The sequence below is a fragment of the Crocuta crocuta genome, unplaced genomic scaffold, assembly GCF_008692635.1.
Source record: "Crocuta crocuta isolate KB4526 unplaced genomic scaffold, BGI_CrCroc_1.0 scaffold636, whole genome shotgun sequence".
In the NCBI taxonomy this organism is placed as follows: Eukaryota; Metazoa; Chordata; class Mammalia; order Carnivora; family Hyaenidae; genus Crocuta; species Crocuta crocuta.
The window spans coordinates 1,288,635-1,298,013 of NW_027530380.1; positions in this window are offsets into that span (position 1 = coordinate 1,288,635).

The window sequence follows — 9,379 nt, forward strand, 5'->3', positions numbered from 1 at the left end:
GGCCTCGCTCCCAGAGCGGGGGCTGCTGACCCCCAGGTGCAATTCCTGGTGACGGTCAGCTGGCCGGACTCGTCCCTCCGGCCCCTCCCGGCCGCGGCTCCCCGCTCCCTCCAGCAGCCCTGGCTGCTCCTCCCATCAGGGCGGCTGCTCTGCAGAGACACACGCCCTGGGGTCTGGAGGCAGAGGAGCCTCAGACGGCAGGGGTGGGTGTGCCTGTCTCTCCCACTCCTGGGGTGGGGAGNAGAGTCCGCAAGAAGCAGAGTTGGAGGCCTCACATCTGACACCCCTGGGGACTCAGAGTAGCAGGTGGGGCCCTGAGGACACCTGCCGGGGTGAGAACGGGACCCCATCCAGGAAAGGCTTCCACCAGCAGCCCTCCACACCTGAAGGGGCCAGGAGCCCCCACCCCAGCCTCCAGCCCCGAGTCCACTGCCAGGAGCTACCCACCCCCCAGGGGCTTGAAGGGGCCTCCCTGTCCACGTCCGGCGGCAGCAGCTCAGAACCCAGGCCCCAGGCAGACGGGCAGGCGGCCCTCGCTCGCTGCAGAGCCTGGGCTTCGTGGGTGCCAGGCCTGGGAGGCGGGGGGGGCTGGGGGGATGGTGAGCTCCGGGGATCGGCCTCTCCAGCCCCTGGCCCCTTCGCAGGTGCGGATCGCTACACACTTTCCAGGGAGCAAGCTTTCTCCTCCCCTCTAATCCCCAGNACCAGGAGAGCAGAAGCCTAGGCCGCTGTGCTCCTCCCTCCTGTGGTATTTAATTATTAAAGGGCCGGGAGGGGAGCTCACTGCAGGGGTGGGGCAGGTGCACCTTGGCTACCCACCCCTCCCAAGGCAGCTCAGCTGGGCCCACCCCCAGCCTCCTTCTTCCTGGGTGTCTGGTGAAGGCAGGAAGCGGAGGCCCTGAGCATCACGGAAATCCACCTGGAACTGTCTGGGGCAAGGGGTCTGCCCCACCCCCGACGACCTCTGTCAGCAGAATTCAGGGAGTGGGTGTCAGCACCGCTGCCGAGGAGCCCGCAGGCTGCAGGAGGGACGAGTACCCACACTTGTCCCCCTGCCCCGCTGCTCCAGCGGCTACCAAACCCGACTTTCCACCACCCCGGGCCACGCGGGCTCTGCGGGGTGGGGGGTGCAGAGGCCGGGGCTGGGCTGCCGGCCGCGCTCTCCGTGGCGATCGGTGCAGAGATGAGCCAGCGGACAAGCGCACTCCTGGGTGACGCGAACAACCAACAGGCCAAATTTGGAAAGTCAAGAGCAAGCCTCAGGGGGACGGGGGCTGCCACCTACGAGCCGTGGGACATGGGTCTGGTCACATGCCGGGCACAGGCCTCAGGCACTAAGTCCCTGGTGAAGCACGGGCAGGGGCGAGGTGGACAGGAGGCAGTGGGGGAGCCCGAAGGAGGGACATTCCGGGGAACAGTCAATCCCACGCTGTTACAGGGGACAGACTAGGCGATGGGCCCTGGGCTAAGAGCTGCACCTGCAAAACCAGGGAATCTTCTCAGCAGGGCTCCAAGGGATGGCCTGTTAGCACCCACTGCGGAGTCACGTTCATCGTCCTAATGCTCGGTGGCCCTGGGAGCCCCCACCAGCAAAGCACTGCCAGTTAGGGTCCAGGAGTGCCGCGTGGAGTAGACAGGACGGGCCTGTCACAGCCCAAGTTCAACCCAGACAGGCCTTGTTGGAGCCCACAGCTCATCGTTCAAGACCAAAGCCGGAGGCCGAGTCGAGAGGGGGATGGGGAAGGACAAGTGTTCAACAGACAGCCCAGTGCGGGGCCTGAGAGCCGAGGCCTCTTCCTGTCTTCACCTCCTGTCTTCCTGAGAAGAAACCATGTCCCTCTGGCATCCACCCAGCTTTCCCCGAGCCTCCGCCCACTGAGGTTTTGAGATAATTGGGGTTTATATCCTGGGCCAGATTTTTGAAGTGCGAGATCCTTTCACACATGCACATCTTGGTTCGGAATCCTCTGCCAAGGTGATGCGTCTTCCCCAGGAGCCGTGAGGCTCATCTAGAAGGTGGGGGGGGGGGGGAATGGGTCATTTGTGGCCCTACAGAAGCCCGGCCCAACGAAATGCGCCCTTCAAGATGCTGGTGACAAGGCCAGGAAGCTACGGAAACGCATTGTAGAGATCTTCCCGAACCGGGGCAGCTCGGAAGGGGGGCCCAAGTAGGATATCAGAGCCGAGCGGGCACTGGACGGTAGCCAGCGCGGCCTGGAGAAAACAACAGGGCACAGTTCACAAAACGAAAACTCGTGGAAAAGTCTGCCTCAGTGAGTCAGAATGCCAGCGTGAAGTTTCCTGGCAGTTCCGGAGAAGGCTTACCTACTCGGGCAGATTTCATCCACACACACACACAAATCTTTGTGATTGATTTAATTGCGGTCGAATTTCCATACAATAAAACAAACCCATTTAATAAATAGTGCCGTGGTCTCTGACACGTGTATGAATACCCACGTCCTCACCAAATCAGCACGTGGAATGTTTCCAACCTCCCCCAAAAGATCATTTCCATCCACCCCCCCAAAATGTCCTGGTGCCCAGAGCACCCAGGCCGGCCCTGCCCACAGCCTGAGGTGGCCCCTCGCCTCTGCTTTATGCTAGATTATAGATCACAGATCGCTTCCTACGCAGATGTAGACAGCAAGTCGGCCAGGATTCTGGGTGACCAATAACAGAAACCGCATGTGAGCTAGCGTGGGGCGGGGGTGGGGAGCGCGTGTGCGTGTTTAAGGAAGTTTACTGACTCACGTACCGGGGAAGCTCCAGAAATGATTTCCACTTCAGATCTAGCCAGATCTGGAGCCTCAGATGATGTTCTCAAGGGCACTTCTCTTTCTCTCCGGCTTTGCTTTCATTCTCCACGAATAAATGAAATGACAGGCCCCCCCAGAGTGGGGGCGGCGAGGGGGGCAACCTCACCCAAACCCCACAGGCTGAAAGCAGGGAAGAGGGGAGCTCAAGGGAAAGCCAGGGTGTGTCGGAAGCAGGAGGGTTGTGTCCCTCCCGGACACCACCCACGCTCCCTTCTTTCCTGCAGACGATCTTAAACGCTCCTACCCCAAATCTGTGGCTGTACTGTGCACTCTCCTTTCCCCCCGGAAGAGAGGCGATCTGAAATCAGTTCCAGGGACTGCCTGCTCAGCACTGAGCCCGGGATCTCTGGGCCGTTTCCATCTCTCTCCTCCGGACCCAGAGATACGTCCTGTGACAAATGACTGCCGCTTTCAAAACACCCAGTTCACAGTGGGATGACTGTGACCCTTTAAAAATCCCATTTGGAAAAGGAAAGAACAGAAACCCCACGCAATCGGCCCACAGCATATTCCCTACTGGACAGGAAGCAGCAAGGACTGGCAGCGCGGGGAGGCTGTCGGTCAGCCAGGGGGGAAGGGGGCCAGAATCCAAGATGGCGCCACATCATCACTGCCCAGTGTTCCTGGCCGCGTGTGACCCCCATGCCATGGGGACGGGCTGGACCAGGAAACTTGCTTTTACCCACAGAACGGAGCGGAAATAATTCGAGATTGTGACGTCCATGTCACCAGGCCTCAACCACCGGTCCCCCAACATGTGCGGCCCCTCAACGTGCTCCGTCCCCCGAGCGGCTGCCAGGTCCCGTGCGCCCCCTGGCACACCAGGGGCTACAGGTGTGAGGTCAGCCTCCATCCTGCCCTGCAGGGGACCCCTGCCCTCTGGCCTTGTGCAGCGGATGCATCATCTCCCGCTTCCTGCCGGGAGGTGAGAAAGGCTGGAAGGGATTCCATGAATCTCAGTGAGGCCTTGGACGCTAGGAGGGGTCACCTAAACCACACAGTCCCCCGGCTAGTAAGGGGCAAAACTCAGACCTGAGAATGGGTCCTGGGCTCCGGGTCCAGGGCTCCCTCCTTTGCACCCACCAGCGTGCAGAACGCTGGGCGAGACCATTAGCCAGAGTGTCAAGCCATGCGGACAGCTGTGTGGACGTTACGGCTTCTCTCTTGGCCTCTTCCCTGCGCGGACCGACATGAACTCCAGGATCACGGGGCTGCTAATGGTCTGAGCGCTCCGTGGCCATCCCAGATGGCCTTCAGGAAGGGGGCGCTGCCCAGAGGGCACGGGAGGGGGTGAACCTCCCACAGCTCCTCGCGGCCCCCCAACAGCCTTCTCCTTTCCCTGCGAGGCATTCCTGGGAGTTGGGGAGGCCCATGAGCCCCCAGCCTCCCCGTGGGTGAGGCAGGCGCCTTCTGGCATTTCTACCTCAAGCTCCCCTTTCAGCGTCTCAAAGGGAGCAGAGTGAAGGTTCTTGAAGCATCCAGGGCAGAGGACTCTTCTGAGGCCAAGCACCCCAGGAGAGCTCAGAGCAGCCCCGCGGAGCAGGGACTGGGGACAGGCCGGCGTGGTCAGGGGCCTGGGCCAAGCGCAGCTGTCCCCGGGCACCAGCACCAGGAGGGGTGGCTACCCTTCCCCGAAGAGCCGCGTGTCCCGTCGGGAGTAGGTGAGAGCCTCGCATGGTGACTGTCTGGGTGGTGGTGATGGGCGATGCCTTGCACCTGGTCCCTCCCCCCACCCCTGGGTGACAGTCTCTGCTCCGCCAGCCCGGGAAGCCGGGGCAAGCGCCTCGACTTGTCTGAGCCTCCGAACCGGCATCTTCCAAATAAGACGGGCTAAGGACGTCCTGGGTGATGACCCTGCAGAGTGGTGACCGGTTTATCTCACCCCCCGGGGGCCTGCCACACGGGGTGCCCCCATCAGCGGTGACAGCCAGGGCGGGGACACAGGGAAGACATGCAGGGGAATGCGCGGTAGCAAATCTAAGTGTTAAAAATGAAGGGGGCCACGACCTACCAGGTGCACTTGGCCAGGATAGTAGGGTCATCTTGGATTTGTACCCACTTCCCAAAGTTTCAAAAAAAGGTGACGTAAAGAGAAAATGACAGAACTGATTTGTAGCAGAGAAAAATATTTGTAGTGTGGAGAAATGGGTTCCTGACTAACTTATGGAAGTTTACATTTTAAACATTTTAAGTGGTTTTCCATTTTTATTTTTTAAAATTTTTAATGTTTATTTTGAGAGCGAGAGAGACTATGAGCAGGGGAGGGGCAGAGAGAGAGNTATTTTAAGTGGTTTTCCATTTTTATTTATTTTTTAAATTTTTTAATGTTTATTTTGAGAGCGAGAGAGACTATGAGCAGGGGAGGGGCAGAGAGAGAGGGAGACACAGGCTCTGAACCAGGCTCCAGGCTCTGAGCTGTCCATGCAGAGCCCCACGCAGGGCTCGAACTCACAGACCGTGAGATCATGACCTGAGCCCAAGTTGGACGTTTAACCGACTGAGCCACCCATGTGCCCCCGGATTTTTTAAAAAGGAGGGAACCCACAAATTTAAAATGGCAGGTAGAATTGAGCCTTTAAAAATTAGAAGAGACGGCCATGTGGAGTATTGAGAGTATTATACCAATAAATGTGAAACCAGAGAGCATGAGTAATTTTCCAGAAAAATAATATTACCTACTCTAACTCAGGAAGAGATTGAAAGTCTGAATAAACCTAAAGCATCAAATAAATGGAGTTGTAGTTTTCTTTTTACAAAGCCATGCGTCTCCAGTAACGCTCACATAAAAATCACCAGGCCAGATGGTTTTACCTTCTGCCAAATCTTCAAAGAAAGATAATCCTTACATGATACAAATTGTTCCAGAGGGCAGAGAAAAAGGCAATCTCTCCAAGTCATTTTATGAAACCAGTATAATTTCACAGCTTTGCAATAAAAAACAGACAAGGCTAGTAGCAGAGGGAAAATTACAGGCCAATTTCCCTTAGGGACGTGGGTTAAAATTTTCTAAATAAAATCAGGACACCTGGGGGGAGGGGACCAGAGCAAACTAGAAACAGTCTATCCTAAAAACGTAAGGATGAATAAACACCAGAAAATTTATCACTATATATTTACCACATAGACAAAGGGAAAAAGAAAGTGATTAAGTAGATGCAGAAAAAAAAACGGTGATAAATTCCATCATTTATGATTAAAGACTCTCAGACACCCAGGAAGGGAGCTTTCTCGCCTTGATAAAAGCCAATACTACAGGCTCAGAGTAAGCATCGCATCTGATATAGAAACTCTACGATTAGGGAGAAGGTGAGTATGCGTGACTCCAGCCATTGCTCAGCAGAGTACTAGATGTTCTGGGCTGTGCTATAAGACATGAAAAAGAAATTAGAGAGATGAGGATAGCCACGTAGAAAATCGAAACAGTCAACACAAAACCGATACGTATGATACGATAGATCAGGACGTTTGCCTGATTAATAAAAACTAGGCAAATTAACCGTGTCCCCCACACCAGCAATAGTTAGGAGGAAAATATGTAGCGAGGCACTCCTACCTCTCTCCACAGGGGAGTAACTGGGCCTGGACCAGCCCTCCCACTCCGAACAACCAGAAAACTGGAGAGAACAGAAGACACAACTGTTTTTAGACATTGGACAAGAGTCATCCCAGGAGTGTGAGCTCTGAGGGAAGAGAAGTAGAAGAGGTGAACCCTGAGATCACCCCAGCTTTCTGCCTCGGGGGGTGCTCTCTGGCCAGGGGCATGGGAAATGAGAAAAGTCAGGCGGAGCTCGGTGGTGTCCCTGAAGGATGAAACTTCATGGAAACGGCAAAGAACAAGTACTGAGTGGCTGTTGGCTCCCCAATGCCCAGAGCTCACATGAAGCTATATATATATATATATTTTTTAATACACACACACAGACACACACACTGTGTAGGAACAGAGAAACCAGAATGGAGAGTTTTAAGAGTCCCATGTGTAAACAGGAACTTGACAAGTCAACTGGGAAAAGACGGGCTGTCTAGGAGACGGTTTTGGGAAAACTGGCTCATAATTTGGAGGAAAAATCGGGCTGTGTCCTGTCTTTATCCCACGTAAAAATAGTTCCAGCTGGATTCTAGACCAAACTCTAAAAGGGAAAAAGTATAAAAGTAACAGAGGAAAATATAAGAGGATATCTTTTTCATCCAGGGACATGGAATGACTCATGATCCGAAAGCCACAACATTTCAGGGTGAAAATGTATAGGAGCTGATTACACAAAAACTGAGCGCATCTGGCCACTCACGTTCACAACAGATAAGGCTACGATACCAAAGCTAGCTCTCGGAGGATGACACCCACAGTGTCTAAAACCAGCAAGGATTCTGACCCANGGAAGGGAAGAAGGGGAAACCCCATTGAAAAATGGGCAGCAGCTGTGAGCAGGCGTTTTGAGAAGGGGAGCCCTGGGATGGTGGGTAAATGAACTAATACTCAAGTTCACTGTCATCGGTGAAATGGAAATTTTAACGTCAGCCAAATCTACTGTGCGTCCGTCAGGTTGGCAGCAATGCGGAGAGTGTGTGATTGCAAGTCTTCGTGAGGGAATGAGGAAACGGGATCCCTCCTGGGCCGCGGTGGAAATGAAACCTGAAACAGCCACCCAGGGAGGGAAGCAGGCGATATTTAGTGAAGTGGGGCAGTCACAGGTCCTGTGACCCAGAGCCCCCACTCCTGGAACACCCCAGAAAACTCCGGAGCCAAGTCCAATGGGGACAGGCATGGGGATGTTTGACACAGCGTTTTCACGATCCTGGGAATGAAGACACGGAGAAGTAAAATGGGGCCAATGTACGTTATAAAGTTCGAAGCCAACAAACCACTTTTCCGCACAGCCACCTGCAAATACCCTAAAAACATACCGGAAGTGAAGAAACACTCTAAATCACAGCACCGGTGTGTACACTTAACACATTTAGAGGCAGGGCGCCTGGGGGGCTCAGTCAGTTCAGCGGCCGACTTCGGCTCAGGTCATGATCTCACAGTTTGTGGGTCTGAGCCCTGCGTCGGGCTCTGTGCTGACAGCTCAGAGCCTGGAGCTGCTTTGGATTCTGTGTCTCCCTCTCTCTGCCCCTCTCCTGCTCACGCTGTCTCCCTTTCTCTCTCGAAAATAAACAAACGTTACAAATTTTTTTAGAAAAGTTAAGTCACAGGATTTAAGCATTAAAGGGGAAATGATGCAATGCACCGATGCAGAGAGAGCCTTTGATTCAAGTCAATACCCTTCACAATTAAAAACACAGAGCCCAGGGGCACCTGGGTGACTCAATCAGTTGAGCGTCTGACTCGATTTTGGCTCAGGTCACGCATGGTCTCGTGGTTCATGGGATCGAGACTCATCCGTGCTGAGCACCGGGCCTGCTTGGGATCCTCTCTCCCCCTCTCTGCTCTCCTTCACTGGCGCTCATGTGCGCATGCATACTCTCTCTCAAAATGAACGAATGAATGAATGCATGCATGCATCTCCTCATATTTAAAACCAAGTACATGTGGAGCAACTTCCAGTATGTGTTCCCCGGTGGGGGGCGGGGAAGGGCCCCAGCCTCCTGGGTCGTGGCTTGTTGCACACGGAACCGTGGTAAGAGCCCCGAAGCAGGAAATTCGGGGTGCAGGGCTCTCGGAAGTCCCCCGGGGCCCGAGCAACGCAGAATCTCGCGTGGGCCCATTTTCCTGCCACAGGATGGACCAGACTCTGAATGGCAGGCAGACCCCGACGGCCACCAGCAGCCCCGGCGCAGACACGCTGGGCGTGGCTCACGTGGTGCCGAGCGTGCTGGCCGCCTCCACCTGCTTGTGCGGCCCCGCAGGCGACAGCACGGTGGTCAGGCTGCTGGGCTGCGCGCAGAGGACCCCTTCTGTGTGCACGCCCTCCCCGGGCCGCGGCCCCCCTGCTGGCCCGCGAGGTGCTGCGCCCAGTGAGATACTCCGCCTGCACCGTGGGCCGGAGCCTGCTGGCGGCCACCGCGTGCAGCGCCGCCTCTCTGTCTTCTTCCCCGCCTGGCACCGGCCGCCGTGTGCGCCCTGCTCTGGGCGCTGTCCCTCTGGAGGAATGTGCTGGTCACTCTCTTCTGCAGCAAGTCCCGGCACCTTGGGAAATGCCACGTTTCATGACGGCCACCGTCTTGGGCGACCTCGTTATGGGGGTCTTCACCTTGGGGGAGATCCTGTCTGCTGCCACCCTCCTCGTGCGGGCGCAGAGGGGCTCACGGCGGCGGCCCGCGCGACTCTATGTGGTCGTCCTGGTGCCCGTCCTGGGTTCCTGGTCTGTGCCCGCCGCCGGGCATCCACGGGCTTCTCCGCTACTGGCTGCACCCGCCCCAGGGGGAGAAGGCTCTGTCCGCCGACTCCGCGTGCCTGTCCGCGGCCGTGAGCAGCAGTGCCAACCCCGTCATTCACTTCCTGGTGGGTGGCTGGGGTGGCTGGGGCCTGCGGGAGCCCCTGGGGGCCGTGCTCCACCGAGCACTGACGGAGGAGCCCCAGCTGGAGGGGAAGGGGGGAGGGGAGGGGAGGAGGAAGG